The following is a 15,232-nucleotide window of genomic DNA, read 5'->3' as shown; positions in this document are numbered from 1 at the left end:
AGCACCCCGGGGCCCGTGTACAGATCATGGGGTTGAGAGAGAGGGGAGAGAACAGGACTGTCCGGGATTGCGGGTCACGGTGTCCGAAATTCACAGGATTATTCCAAAGTTGATGTTTAAGATAAAAACACGGAGAATCGCTCTTACCTGCAGCCGACATTTTCAAGTCCTTCTGTGTACTGCGTGCATGCGTGAAACTCAGGGACGTTCTCAGCCTGATGCCTGCGCATTTCATCGGCACTTCAGCGCCGGCGAAATTCTTAACGCATGGTCCTATGGGTAATCACAGTGCCATTAAACATTTCTGCAAGCACCGGTTCAATGTCCATACCTCATTTTTTTTCGTGTGTATAGAAAAATCTGCAGCTGTTTTAACGCAGAAAGCGGCTCCCATAAACAATATACTCAATATCAACGTGTATCTAATGCCAAAGTAAAATGCAGTTATAAAACACAGAAGATTCTGCAGTTGCTGGAAATACAGAGACGCACACACACAAAACGCTGGAGGAACTCTGCAGTTCTGGCATCAACTAAGCGGTGGAGTACACAGTCTAGGCATGCTGAAGGGGCTCGGTCCAAACGTTGTCTATTTATTCCTCTCCACAATTGTTGCCTGACTGTTGATTTCCATCAGTATTTTGCAGAAATTAACCACCTTTTTTTTTGATCAACCAGTTTCCAAATGCTTCTAATCTTTCTTTTGTAGCCACATCCTGCTGGTCTGATTCATCTTCCTCCTCGTAAACTCTAGACCCCATCTCTCTCTGGAACCCCAAAGCCCTGACTCAGGCTGGCAACACTTTGGTTTCTGACTCTGCAGCATCGAAGATTCACTCACTAGTCTGCTGTCAGACTTCAGAGGTGCATTATGTAACAAAACTGCAGGTTATTTTACTGAGAGAGATCGAGAGAGAGAGAACGTCAAAATCACAGTGAGCTCATCGTCTTATTCAGCCTGGAGAAAATCATACAGGTGTATAAGATGATGAGAGGCATTGGTCGTGTGGATAGCCAGAGGCTTTTTCCCAGGGCTGAAACTGCTGACACGAGGGGGAATAGGTTTAAGCTGCTTGGAAGTAGGTACAGAGGAGATGTCAGAGCTAAGATTTTTAAGCAAAGAGTGGTGTGTGTGTGGAATGCACTGCCGGCGACGGTGGTGGAGGCGGATACAATAGGGTCTTTTAACAGACTCTTAGATAGGTACATGGAGCTTAGGGAAATGGGTGGCTATGTGGTAGAGTAATTCTAAGCAGTTTCTAGAGTAAGTTACATGGTCGGCACAGCAATGTCGGCCAAAGTATCTGTAATGTGTTGTAGATTTCTATGTTTCTATGAAATTTATGGGAAATCTCTTATCCCACGGAGTGGTGACTAGTTGCAACCTGTCATCTCAGGGAGAGTGAGAGGGGAACGGCAGGGGTAGATTTTCATATACTGATATGGAACAGAAACATGGGCAGGGACCAGATGGACCGAGTGGCGTTTCTTGAGTCCATTGTGAGTGTGGTAGAGACAGTAAGTACCTGAGACATGGGATTTGACACAGAACTGATTTATCTTTCACAGATACACAATATTAAACTGCAGTCTAGTTTAAGGCTAACATCAGTAGAACAGACTCCTCCAATGCTCAGTGACCAGGGTTCAGTCCTGGGTGCGATGAGCAGCCGCAAGAACTGCAGAATCTGACAGTAACAGTCCCTCATGAACCTGCAGCTGCCTTCAGTCACCGTGATGGTTAAACATTTAACACGGTGCTGATTTGAACTTCCTCCCTGATGTTGGAGCGCTCAGACCGAAGATGTAGGGGAGAAGGAAAAAAAAAGATAATAAAGTTGTTTGCACAGTTAGGGATAAACAGAGAGGAAGAGGTGGAGGGTTTCTTAAATGCATTCTTAATGCATTCTTAATGCTAGGAGCATTGTAAGAAAGGTAGATGAGCTTAGAGCATGGATTGATAACTGGAAATATGATGTTGTATTTATTAGAGAAACATGGTTGCAGGAGGGGTGTGATTGGCAACTAAATATTCCTGGATTTCGTTGCTTCAGGAGTGATAGAATTGGAGGGGCAGGAGGGGGAGGTGTTGCATTGCTTGTCTGAGAAAATATTACAGCATAGACAGTGACAGGATAGATTACAGGGCTCATCTAGGGAGCCTTTTTTGGTGGAATTGAGGAATGGGAAAGGTGGAGTGACACTTATAGGGTGGTATCATAGTCCACCTAATCGGGAGCGAGAATTGGAGGAGCAAATTTGTAAGGAGATAGCAGATACTTGTAGTAAGCACAAGTTTGTGATTGTGGGAGATTTTAATATTCCACACATAGAAACATAAAAAATAGATGCAGGAGTAGGCCAAAGTGAATAATGTCACATTTAACCACATTAAATTGCATCTGCCTTGAATTTGCCCACTCACCTAACCTAGCCAGGTCACCCTGCATCCTCTTAGCATCCTCCTCACAGCTAACACTGCTGCCCAGCTTCGTGTCATCCGCAATCTTGGAGATCCTGCATTTAATTGCCTCGTCTAAATCATTAATATATATTGTAAACAACTGATAGATAGATAGATAGATAGATAGATAGATAGATAGATAGATAGATACTTTATTCATCCCCATGGGGAAATTCAACATTTTTTCCAATGTCACATACACTTGTTGTAGCAGAAACTCATTACATATAATCCTTAACTCAGTAATAATATGATATGCATCTAAATCACTAGCTCAAAAAAAGCATTAATAATAGCTTTAAAAAAAGTTCTTAAGTCCTGGCAGTTGAATTGTAAAGTCTAATGGCATTGGGGAGTATTGACCTCTTCATCCTGTCTGAGGAGCATTGCATCAACAGTAACCTGTCACTGAAACTGCTTCTCTGTCTCTGGATGGTGCTATGTAGAGGATGTTCAGGGTTTTCCATAATTGACCGTAGCCTACTCAGCGCCCTTCGCTCAGCTACCGATGTTAAACTCTCCAGTACTTTGCCCACGACAGAGCCCGCCCTCCTTACCAGCTTATTAAGACGTGAGGCGTCCTTCTTCTTAATGCTTCCACCCCAACACGCCACCACAAAGAAGAGGGCGCTCTCAACAACTGACCTATAGAACATCTTCAGCATCTCACTGCAGACTGGGGTCCCAGCACTGAGCCTTGCAGTACCCCACTAGTCACTGCCTGCCAATCTGAAAAGGTCCCGTTTATTCCCACTCTTTGCTTCCTGTTTGTCAACCAATTCTCTAGCCACATCAATACCATACCCCCAATACCGTGTGCTTAAGTTTGCACACTAATCTCCTGTGTGGGTCCTTGTCAAAAGCCTTTTGAAAATCCAAATATACCCCATCCACTGGTTCTCCACATCCACTCTACTAGTTATATCTTCAAAAAATTCTGTAAGATTCACAAATTTTCCTTTCACAAATCCACGCTGACTTTGTCGGATGATTTCACCTCTTTCCAAATGTGCTATTATCACATCTTTGATAACCGACTCTAGCACTTTCCCCACAACCGATGTCAGGCTAACCCATCTATAATTCCCCGGTTTCTCTCTCCCTCCTTTTTTAAAAAGTGGGGTCACATTCGCCACCTTCCAATCCTCAGGAACTAATCCAGAATCTAAGGAGTTTTGAAAAATTATCACTAATGCATCCACTATTTCTTGGGCTACTTCCTTAAGCACTCTGGAATGAAGACCATCTTGCCCTGCGGATTTATCTGCCACTAATCCCTTCAATTTACCTAACACCACTTCCCTACTAACATGTATTTCCCGCAGTTCCTCCATCTCGGTCCCCTACTATTTCCAGAAGATTATTTATGTCCTCCTTAGTGAAGACAGAACCAAAGTAGTTATTCACTTGGTCTGCCATATCCTTGTTCCCCATGATCAATTCACCTGTTTCTGACTGTAAGGGACCTACATTTGTCTTAACCAATCTTTTTCTTTTCACATATCTATAAAAGATTTACAGTCAGTTTTTATGTTCTCTGCCAGCTTTCTTTTATAATCTTTTTTCCCTTTCCTAATTAGGCCCTTTGACCTCCTCTGCTGGACTCTGAATTTCTCCCAGTTCTCAGGTATGCCACTTTTTCTGGCTAATTTACTATCCCTAATTTCCCTTGTCAGCCACGGGTGCACTACCTTCACTGGTTTATTCTTTTGCCAAACTGGGATGAACACTTGTCGTAGTTCATCCATGCAATCTTTAAATGCTTGCCATTGCAAATCCACCATCAACCCTTTAAGTATCATTTGCCAGTCTAGCTTGGCTAATTCACATCTCATGCCTTCAAAGTTACCCTTCTTTAACTTCAGAACCTTTGTTTCTGAATTAACAATGTCACTCTCCATCTTAATGAAGAATTCCACCATATTATGGTCACTCTTACACAAGGGGCCTCGCATGACAAGATTGCTAATTAACCCTTCGTCATTGCTCAATACCCAGTCTAGAATGGCCTGCTCTCTAGTTGGTTCCTCGACATGTTGGTTCAGAAAACCATCCCGCACACATTCTAAGAAATCCTCTTCCTCAGCACCCTTACCAATTTGGTTCACCCAATCTAGATGTAGATTGAAATCACCCATTATAACTGCTGTTCCTTTTTTGCACGCATTTCTAATTTCCTGTTTAATGCCATCCCCAACTTCACTACTACTGTTAGGTGGCCTGTACACAAATCCCACCAGCGTTTTATGCCCCTTAGTGTTACGCAGCTCTACCCATATCGATTGCTCATCCTCCAGGCTAATGTCCTTCCTTTCTATTGCGTTAATCTCTTCTCTAACCAGCAATGCTACCCCACCTCCTTTTCTTTCCTGTCTATTATTAAAGCTATTATTAATGCTTTTTGAGTTAGTGATTTAGATGCATATCATATTATTACTGAGTTAAGTATTGTATGTAATTAGTTTTTGCTACAACAAGTGTATGGGACATTGGAAAAAAGGTTGAATTTCCCCATGGGGATGAATAAAGTATCTATCTATCTATCTATCCCTCCTGAATATTGAATATCCCTGGATGTTGAGCTCCTATCCTTCGTCACCCTGGAGCCATGTCTCTGTGATTCCAACTATATCATATTCATTAATAACTATCTGCACATTCAATTCATCCACCTTATTACGAATGCTCCTTGCATTGACACACAAAGCCTTCAGGCTTGTTGTCACAACACTCTTTGCCCTTATACAATTATGTTGAAAAGTGGCTCTTTTTGATTTTTGCCCTGGATTTGACTGCCTGCCACTTTTACTTTTCACCTTACGACTTTTTGCTTCTACTCTCATTTTACACCCCTCTGTCTCTCTGCACTTGTTCCCATCCCCCTGCCACATTAGTTTAAATCCTCCTGAACAGCAGTAGCAAATGCTCACCCTAGGACTAGCAGGAGGGACAGCCCTCAGTGAATCCTGTGTTTGCACCCTGGAAGCCTCAATAAATGATAATGATCATGAATCAGGCCCCAGATGGAAAAGAAAAACCAGCACAGTTTGCTCAGTGTGTCCACAGTACTACACAAATGTTTAATGCGACTCCGCAAGATTTATTCGGTCTCTGCTGCATGATTCTCTCAGCTGATGAGGGCCGGAAATGGAAGGCAGAATTGAGATACCAAACCTATCAGGAGTTACAGGCAGGAAACCATAACGAGAATGAACAGACAGACCAGATTATTCAAGCCTTGGAAAGGGCTCTCCAACAACCTGTAAACATCACTAAAGTACCTGAATGCAAACATAAGCCTGGGGAATGGGGACCAGACTATTGAGAGCGATTTGTGGCCTGCTACGGCACCTTCGCAGGAGACCAAGCCTTTAATGATGGGAATCTGTCCCCCCAGTTCAATGCCCTACTGCTCCAATGCTTACCAACTAAGTTAACCAACATAATTAAAATAAATACCGTAGATTTCGCACTACAGAGCGCACCTGATTAAAAGCCGCTGGCTCTAATTTTAGAAAGAAAATCAATTTTGTACTTGTACAGGACGCACCGGATTTTAGGCCGTAGGTGTCCCACGTTGTAATATGAGATATTTACACAGAAAGATATTACACGTGAGGATTTTTTAACTTTTAATTAAATCCATATGGTAACAAACAAATATATATTGCAAATGCTTTTTTTTCGAACCGTGCCTGTAATACGGCTGCTTTTAAATATACATACGTATCGGTAACACAAATTACGTTGCATATACTTTTTTACTGAACAGCACGAACAACATTCCAATATCTCCTAGCGACTGGTAAAAATATATATATTGCAGCCTACCAGGAAAACTTATTGATCGCCTTTAACTTAAAAGCAGCGTTTTCGATCGGGTCTAAATGAGCTCGCGTAACGCGATCGGGTCTAATGAGCTCCCCCCCACCTTCCCGTTTGTGATAGATAGATAGATAGATAGATAGATACTTTATTCATCCCCATGGGGAAATTCAACATTTTTTCCAAAGTCCCATACACTTGTTGTAGCAGAAACTCATTACATACAATCCTTAACTCAGTAATAATATGATATGCATCTAAAACACTAACTCAAAAAAAGCATTAATAATAGCTTTAAAAAAAAAAAGTTCTTAATTCCTGGCAGTTGAATTGTAAAGTCTAATGGCATTGGGGAGTATTGACCTCTTCATCCTGTCTGAGGAGCATTGCATCGATAGTAACCTGTCACTGAAACTGCTTCTCTGTCTCTGGATGGTGCTATGTAGAGGATGTTCAGGGTTTTCCATAATTGAGCGTAGCCTACTCAGCGCCCTTCGCTCAGCTACCGATGTTAAACTCTCCAGTACTTTGCCCACGACAGAGCCCGCCCTCCTTACCAGCTTATTAAGACGTGAGGCGTCCTTCTTCTTAATGCTTCCACCCCAACACGCCACCACAAAGAAGAGGGCGCTCTCAACAACTGACCTATAGAACATCTTCAGCATCTCACTGCAGACATAGATAGATAGATAGATAGATACTTTATTCATCCCCATGGGGAAATTCAACATTTTTTTCCAATGTCCCATACACTTGTTGTAGCAAAAAAAAAACTAATTACATACATATTCCCTCAGTAATAATATGATATGCATCTAAATCACTACTCAAAAAGCATAATAAAAAGTTCTTAATTCCTGGCAGTTGAATTGTAAAGCCTAATGGCATTGGGGAGTATTGACCTCTTCATCCTGTCTGAGGAGCATTGCATCGATAGTAACCTGTCGCTGAAACTGCTTCTCTGTCTCTGGATGGTGCTATGTAGAGGATGTTCAGGGTTTTCCATAATTGACCGTAGCCTACTCAGCGCCCTTCGCTCAGCTACCGATGTTAAACTCTCCAGTACTTTGCCCACGACAGAGCCCGCCTTCTTAACCAGCTTATTAAGACGTGAGGCGTCCTTCTTCTTAATACTTCCTCCCCAACACGCCACCACAAAGAAGAGGGCGCTCTCAACAACTGACCTATAGAACATCTTCAGCATCTCACTGCAGACATTGAATGACGCCAACCTTCTAAGGAAGTACAGTCGACTCTGTGCCTTCCTGCACAAGGCATCTGTGTTGGCAGTCCAGTCCAGCTTTTCGTCTAACTGTACTCCCAGATACTTGTAGGTCTTAACCTGCTCCACACATTCTCCATTAATGATCACTGGCTCCATATGAGGCCTAGATCTCCTAAAGTCCACCACCATCTCCTTGGTCTTGGTGATATTGAGACGCAGGTAGTTTGAGTTGCACCATATCACAAAGTCCTTTATCAGTTTCCTATACTCCTCCTCCTGTCCATTCCTGACACACCCCACTATGGCTGTGTCATCAGCGAACTTCTGCACATGGCATGACTCCGAGTTATATTGGAAGTCTGATGTGTACAGGGTGAACAGGACCGGAGAGAGTACGGTTCCCTGTGGCGCTCCTGTGCTGCTGACCACCGTGTCAGACCTACAGTCTCCCAACCGTACATACTGAGGTCTCTCTGAGGTTTATCGCAAACATTTCCCACAAGACGCGGCGAAACCGGATGTGACGTCTAGCATTCCGGGCTGTAGTACAGAAAACATACTAACTGTGCTGCCTTTATGGCAGTTATTTAGTTTATAATATTTTCGCTTAGTGATTTGTTAGCATTTTTTTTAGAGTTAGGATTGTTTAAAATCAATTTATTTGTAATACATCGCGGCTGCGGTGAAGTCACATCCGGGTTCGCCGCGTATTGTGGGAGATCACCGGTTTGAGAGACACGCAAGGGTGGGGGTCCCTCGCATGTGCCACCATAGCGCCAGCTAGCTTTTCTCTATGCACCAAAGACACTAACAAATGAATTACTAAGCGAAAATATTATAAACTAAATAACTGCCATAAAGGCAGCACAATGCTTTTCTTCGAGTGTTTTCCATGTTGATGAGGGTGAGTACAAATGACTGATTTACAATAAATTAATTGTGAAAGTGCGCTTGATTTATCGTACAATTTCATTGGACCTCTGTGAACTACTCATCAATTTTATTGGTCTACTGTTACGAGGCAAAATGTTTTTGGCGGCATGAAAAAAAACCATGCATAAGCCGCTCCGTAGTAATGGCCGCTGTGTTCAAAGCTGATCAAAATGTGGGAAAAAAGTAGCGGCTTAAAATCCGGAATCTACGGTAATATGGATTGACCTGACAATGACCGAAATCGAATGTGATGAGCTTTGACATATCATTAGGACCCAACTTTCGAATCCCCATCAACCCCGAAGGGAACTAATATTATAGGTGAATATGCTCAGCGGGAAGAAGGACGCGAGCGGGCTATATCTGAGGATCAGAAATGGGAGCAAAAACCTACCAAGGGACAGGTGGGGACAACAACCCGTTTAGAAATTCACAAGAAGATGCTTCCAACCATGAGTGTCAACCCTCAGGAAGAGCCCAATGTAATATTGCAAGTTGCTGGAAATCCAGTTCCATTTATGATTGATATGAGGGCAACCACAACACTCTCGATCAGGAAATAGTATCGGAAAAGGGATTCCAGCTATCAGATGCTACAATCACTCTGTCTGGTTTCAAAGGCACGGAACGTACGTATTCACGTACCCAGCCACTGCAGGTGGAATTCCAGGGGAACCAGTGTGAGGTTTCATTTACAGTCACCACCAGACGGGGGTGTAATCTCGTAGGGAGAGACTTGCTCTGTCCGTTGGAAGTCGAGATTCTATGCACGGACAAGGATATCACGCTGGAACTGCGAACAACTGATAGCTTCCTCTGACCACCCAGTGGTGGGCACATTATCTGGACTCTAGTACATTTGACCCCCTTCTGCCAGCGGCCGACTCTCATGTGACTCTGTGTTATGCCCCTACGTGGTGCTCAACTGAGGAAAGCCAATATTATGCACCCCAAGGGACAGAAATTCCCAGTCATGGTGATTGGAGAGGTTAAAGTAAGAGATGGCATTGCATTTCTTGCTGAAGTTCCAGATTTCTTTTGGCGACAGACAGGATTGGTGGTTCCCCATACCACCTTCAGGGTTTGCCCTGGGTTCAAGCCAAAGAGCCTAGGGCTCCTTGCCTACACCCTGAGGAAACAGGCATCCAGCACTGAGGGAGACTGGCAAGACTTTGCCGTGGGCCAACTCCGATACTGGAAGGAGTCTGAGGTGAGAACAGGACATCTGGTAAGACATTCTTTTAATAGTGACCAAACCCAAGATGTGATACCCCATCTCTGGGCAATTTCAGTCCATGAAGTCAGCCCTCCTGTCCGGATCACAGTGAAGGAAGGACAGACTCTCCCATCCATTCCGCAATACCGCCTCTAGCCTGTCCAGATCACTGTGAAAGAAGGACAGACTCTCCCATCCATTCTGCAATACCCCCTCTAGCCCGTCTGGATCACTGTGAAAGAAGGACAGACTCTCCCATCCATTCTGCAATACCCCCTCTAGCCCGTCTGGATCACAGTGAAAGAAGGACAGACTCTCCCATCCATTCTGCAATACCCCCTCTAGCCTGTCCGGATCACTGTGAAAGAAGGACAGACTCTCCCATCCATTCTGCAATACCCCCTCTAGCCCGTCCGGATCACAGTGAAAGAAGGACAGACTCTCCCATCCATTCTGCGATACCCCCTCTAGCCTGAGGCAACGTTTTATGAGGATGGAAACTCTTTTGTGGATCCAGCAGGAAAACGATATTCTGACTATGCAATAGTGACGGACAGTGAAGTAATTGAACAGGCCTCTTTTGAAGCAGCTGTCTCCGCCCAGAAGGCTGAGCTGTTTGCTCTGACTCGTGCCTGTATCCCAGCAACAGACTAAAGTGGGAACATTTACACAGACTCCCGTTATGTATTTGGAATTGTACATGACTACGGGGATCTCTGGGAACATGGGGATTCCTGACTTCCTCTGGCCACCCCATTAGTAATGCCACCTTTGTAAACAACTTACTCACCGCTCTACAGCTACCTCGAGTTTTGTTCTTCTCAGGGGGACGCCTCTGAGGAGGAGTGAAAACTGTGGTCCCAGATGGGGTGCCAGAAAGACTCCAACATAGGTTTTTGGATCACCCAGCGGGACAGGTTTGTGTTCCTACATAGTTTTTACCAATATTGGCCGATTATATACATAATTGTACACACCTGGGAAAGGAGGGAATGGTTGGTAACCTGTACCCTGCACATCGGGTACGACTCCCTAGACAGGTGGATCTTTTTCGTGTCTACAAGTTGATTTTATTGAATTGCCTAGAGTACATTGCTATAGATACTGCTTAGTTATTATAGGTGTGTTTAGTAGATGGATTGAAGCTATTCCAACTACCATTAATACTGCTGTGACTGTTGTGAAGGTATTATTAAGGGAAATAATTCCCAGGTACAAGCCAGAGATGCTGAGTTCAACAATGGCTCACACTTTGTGGTGAAAGTAAATGAAGGAATATGTAACAAACTAGCTATCCAGCAGCAATTCCACTGTGTACACCACCCACGGGCAGCTGGCAGAGTGGAAAATGCCAACGGCATTCTGAAGAGTAAACTGGCCAGACTAACAGCAGAGACTGGACTCACTTGGTTGAAGGTCCGACCATTAGCCCGATTCCACATGAGGGTTACCCCACAGGGGAAAACAGGGTTGTCACCAGCTGAGATCATTTCTGGACGCCCCATGAGGACACCCTGGGAACAAAGTCTCAGGATTAAAGGCAAAGTGAATAAGAATAAGGAACCTTGGTTCTCGATGGATATTGGAACTCTGATAAAGAAGAGAGAGATGTATGACATGTGTAAGAAACAGGGAGCAAAGAAGGTACTTGAGGAGTATAAAAAGTGCAAACAAATACTTCAGGAAGAAATCAGGAGGGCTGAAAGAAGACATGAGGTAGCGTTGGCAGTCAAGGTGAAGGATAGTAAGAGCTTCCACAGGTATATTAATAGCAAAAGGATAGTTAACGGATAAAATTGGTCCTCTTGAAGATCAGAGTGGTGGGCTATGTATGGAACCAAAAGAAATTGGGGAGATGTTAAATGGTTTTTTTTTGTGTCTGAATTTACTAAGGAAATTGGCATGGAGTCAATGGAAATAAGGCAAACAAGTATTGAGGTCATGGAACCTATACAGATAGAAGAGGAGGAGGTGCTTGCTACCTTGAGGCGAGTACATAAATCTCCAGGAAATGACAGGATATTCCCTCGGACCTTGAAGGAGACTAGTGTTGAAATTGCAGGGGCCCTTGCAGATATATTTAAATGTCGTTATCTATGGGTGAGGTGCCAGAGGATTGGAGGATAGCTCATGTTGTTCCGTTGTTTAAAGCAGGCTCTAAAAGTAATCCAGGAAATTATAGGCTGGTAAGTTTGATGTCGGTCATGGGTAAATTATTGGAAGGAGTACTAAGAGATAGGATTGACAAATGTTTCGACAGACAGGGACTTATTACGGAGAGTCAACATGGCTTTGTGCATGGTAGGTCATGTTTAACAAATATATTAGAGATTTTTGAGGAGGTTACAAGGAAAGTGGATGAAGGGAAGGCAGTGGATGTAGTGGACTTCAGTACGGCCTTTAACAAGGTCCCGCATGGGAGGTTAGTTAGGAAGATTCAGTCACTAGGTATACATGGTGAGGTAGTAAATTTGATTGGGAATTGAGAATGGGAGAAGCCAGAGAGTGGTAGTGGAGGATTGCTACTCTGAGTGGAGGCCTGTGACTAGTGGTGTGCCACAGGGACCAGTGCTGGGTCCATTGTTATTTGTCATCTATATCAATGATCTGGATGATAATTTGGTAAATTGGATCTGCAAATTTGTTGATGATACAAAGATTGGAGGTGTAGTGGACAGTGAGGAAGGTTTTCAAAGCTTGCAGAGGGATCTGGACCAGCTGGAAAAATGGGCTGAAAAATGGCAGATGTAGTTTAATATAGACAAGTGTGAGATGTTGCACTTCGGAAGGAAAAACCAAGGTAGAACATACAAGGTAAATGGCAGGGCACTGAGGAGTGCACTAGAACAGAGGGATCTAGGAATACTGATAGAAAATTCCCTAAAAGTGGCATCACAGGTAGATAGGGTAGTAAAGAGAGCTTTTGGTTCATTGGCCTTTATAAATCAAAATATTGATTATAACAGTTGGAATGTTATGGTGAGGTTGTATAAGGTATTAGTGAGGCCAAATTTGGAGTATTGTGTGCAGTTCTGGTCACTTAATTACAGGAAGGATATTAATAAGGTTGAAAGAGTGCAGAGAAGGTTTACAAGGATGTTGCCGGGACTTAAGAAACTGAGTTACAGAGAAAGGTGGAATAGGTTGGAACTTCATTCTTAGGAGTGTAGAAGAATGAGGGGAGACTTGATAGAGGTATATAAAATTATGATGGGTATAGACAGAGTGAATGCAAGCAGGCTTTTTCCACTGAGGCTGGGGGAGAGAAAAAAAACCCCAGAGGACATGGGTTAAGGGTGAAGGACAAAAAGTTTAAAGGGAATATTGGGGGGGGGGGTCTTCTTCATAACTGTGTCTGACTGGTACTGGCATAACTGGTTCTTCTGGGCACATTCAGTCTCACTCCCAACTATTTCCTACCTTCCTTTGTACAGGTATGTAATGTCTAAAGGACCAGTGTTTGAGTAAATGAGACTCACCAAACTTTCTCCTGACTGACTCACTGGAATCTCCGAGTCAGATGGGTTCTCTCCAGTTGATGCTCTCAATCCTCGGGCTGGTTCAGTTGTTGCTGTTCCCTCGTCTTCAGTCGTGCTTTGCCTCCAGTTGGGGTTTTTCTTCCAATAAACCTCTCAGTGCAGGTCTAACTTTAACCAGAGAGATAATGAAGCACATTAACAATGAAAAGGAGAACCAAATATTTCTGCTTAATGTTACTAAGAACAAAACTCACTGAAATTTAAACACTGAAGGCAGATGTAATGACCTCAGTAAACAATATTTTATTGTCCCTCACATGTCACAAAACGATATGGGATAAGAAGGAGCCATCATTCAGTCAGGAACAGAATTATGTGATTCAATCCATCTGGTCTGCCCACCACTCAACCAGGGCTGATTTTTATTCCAACATCATATTCCTGCCTTCCTCCTGTAACCCTGAAGCTACTCAGCAATCATCAGGATATTAATCTTCACAAATATACCCAAATGGCAGCCTCAGACAAATTCTGCGGCAACAAATTCCACATATCAGACATCTTTTTATAATATTTTTTATTAGTTTTTCAAAACATTTTACACAATTAAAAACTCCAAATCCCAATGAGGAGCATTAATACAGTGCAAGATTAAGCATACAATAACAATATGCTACAAAGGAAGAGGCTTTAACAAAAAAGCACCTAAATTAAAGACAAGTGAGCTTAGTGTCCTCCCCAAGCCCCACAACACAAGGAAAAAACAACAACAACACCAGACCAACCACCACACAGTATAAAGTGTATAAGTCCGGACAGTCAAACTCCCAGACTGTGAATACACTTAGCAACAGAGGATAATAATGCCTGCTACCAGAAAAAAAGAGGGAGCTGAAAGCAAGGGACCGAAAAGAAGAAAAAAAAAGAAAAAAAAAACCTAGTCAAGAGGAAGGTTATGAAAGTACTCGATAAAAGGTCCCCAGACCTTATGGAACTTTAGATCCGAATTAAGAACTGAATAATGAATTTTTTCAAGGTCCAAGCAGGCCATAATGTCGTTAAGCCATTGATATCAGACATCTTTTGGCCAAAAAAAATGTTTCTCATCTCAGTTTTAAAGGGAAGCAACTTTATTCTGAGACCGTGCTGTCAGATCACAGACTCTCTGTCTAATAGAAACATCCCCTCCATGTCCACTGTATCCAGGCTTTTCAGTATTTGGTAGGTTTACTTAACCATACATCCCTCCACCTCCCCCACCGTCCCTCTGAACTCCATTGAGCACAGGTCCAGAGCCATCAAATGCTCCTCACACATGACACCGATCATTGCTGAGATTATTCTTGTAAGCCTTGTTAGCAACAACTGCACTGTACACATTTCCAGGAGTAACAGACAAATCGGTTCCGGGATAATTTACAGGGAAAAGTTTGCACTTCATTTACTGTTATACTATCACTCCATTTCCAGTTTAAAACAGGTCTATTTTCAAGAAATTTGTTTACAGATGCTCTCTTGTACATACTGGACCGGCCGCCGTCGCTGGGCTATGAACGTGCAGGAGTAATGTGTGGCTAAATGCCTTGCTGAAGGACACAACAGGCTGCGGGGAGCTGAGGCTCGAAACCATTCTCCCCCTAGACTTCCCAGTCCCTCGGTAAAGCAGGCAGTGAAATCAAAGATCCCCACAACCTGGGACGTTCTCCTTTCTCACCCACCCCAGTCCGGGAGAAGACACAACAGCCATAAAGCTCCACGACAACTGTGAGGAGCCCCAGGAAGCGAGGCGAGTTCGGGGAAGTTAATGGGACTCAGTGGGCAAAATCACATCACGTGATTTGGCGTCACAAAGCGGAGGGCCGGGGGCGAATCTGCGGCACACAGCCTCACGTGACCTGTCGGCGGGACTTCCATTTCAATTCAGTGAAAACAGACAGCCTGGGCTCCTGGTTTGGATCATTCAATGCAGATTAAGTGAAGTCGACACATTTCTGACGAGCCCAGATAGTTGGGAAACAAATGAATTCCTGGCCCACAGTTCGGGGCTCACGGCCAACATCGGATCTCCCCCCGCTCGGGATCGGTCTCAA

The 15,232-nt window shown here is 43.6% G+C and overlaps 1 protein-coding gene and 1 long non-coding RNA gene across 3 annotated transcripts in view; both read right to left on the bottom strand.

The window, feature by feature from the left end:
• The window catches only part of LOC140720570 (NACHT, LRR and PYD domains-containing protein 3-like), a 395,705-nt gene that overhangs the window by 265,938 nt on the left and 114,535 nt on the right, over nt 1-15,232 (bottom strand). The gene's annotated exons all lie outside the window — the stretch shown is intronic.
• LOC140720620 (uncharacterized) overlaps nt 1-15,232 on the bottom strand; it is a 36,146-nt gene that overhangs the window by 20,807 nt on the left and 107 nt on the right. For both annotated transcript variants that reach the window (XR_012097228.1, XR_012097227.1), the window contains exons 2-3: nt 13,143-13,310; nt 148-273 (exon numbers count right to left, since the gene is read on the bottom strand). This is a non-coding gene — a long non-coding RNA (uncharacterized lncRNA). The remainder of the gene's footprint in view (nt 1-147; nt 274-13,142; nt 13,311-15,232) is intronic.

Source organism: Hemitrygon akajei, unplaced genomic scaffold (assembly GCF_048418815.1).
Source record: "Hemitrygon akajei unplaced genomic scaffold, sHemAka1.3 Scf000045, whole genome shotgun sequence".
Taxonomy (NCBI): Eukaryota; Metazoa; Chordata; class Chondrichthyes; order Myliobatiformes; family Dasyatidae; genus Hemitrygon; species Hemitrygon akajei.
Note: the sequence above shows the minus strand (reverse complement) of the source record. Positions and strands in the feature narration are given on the sequence as shown.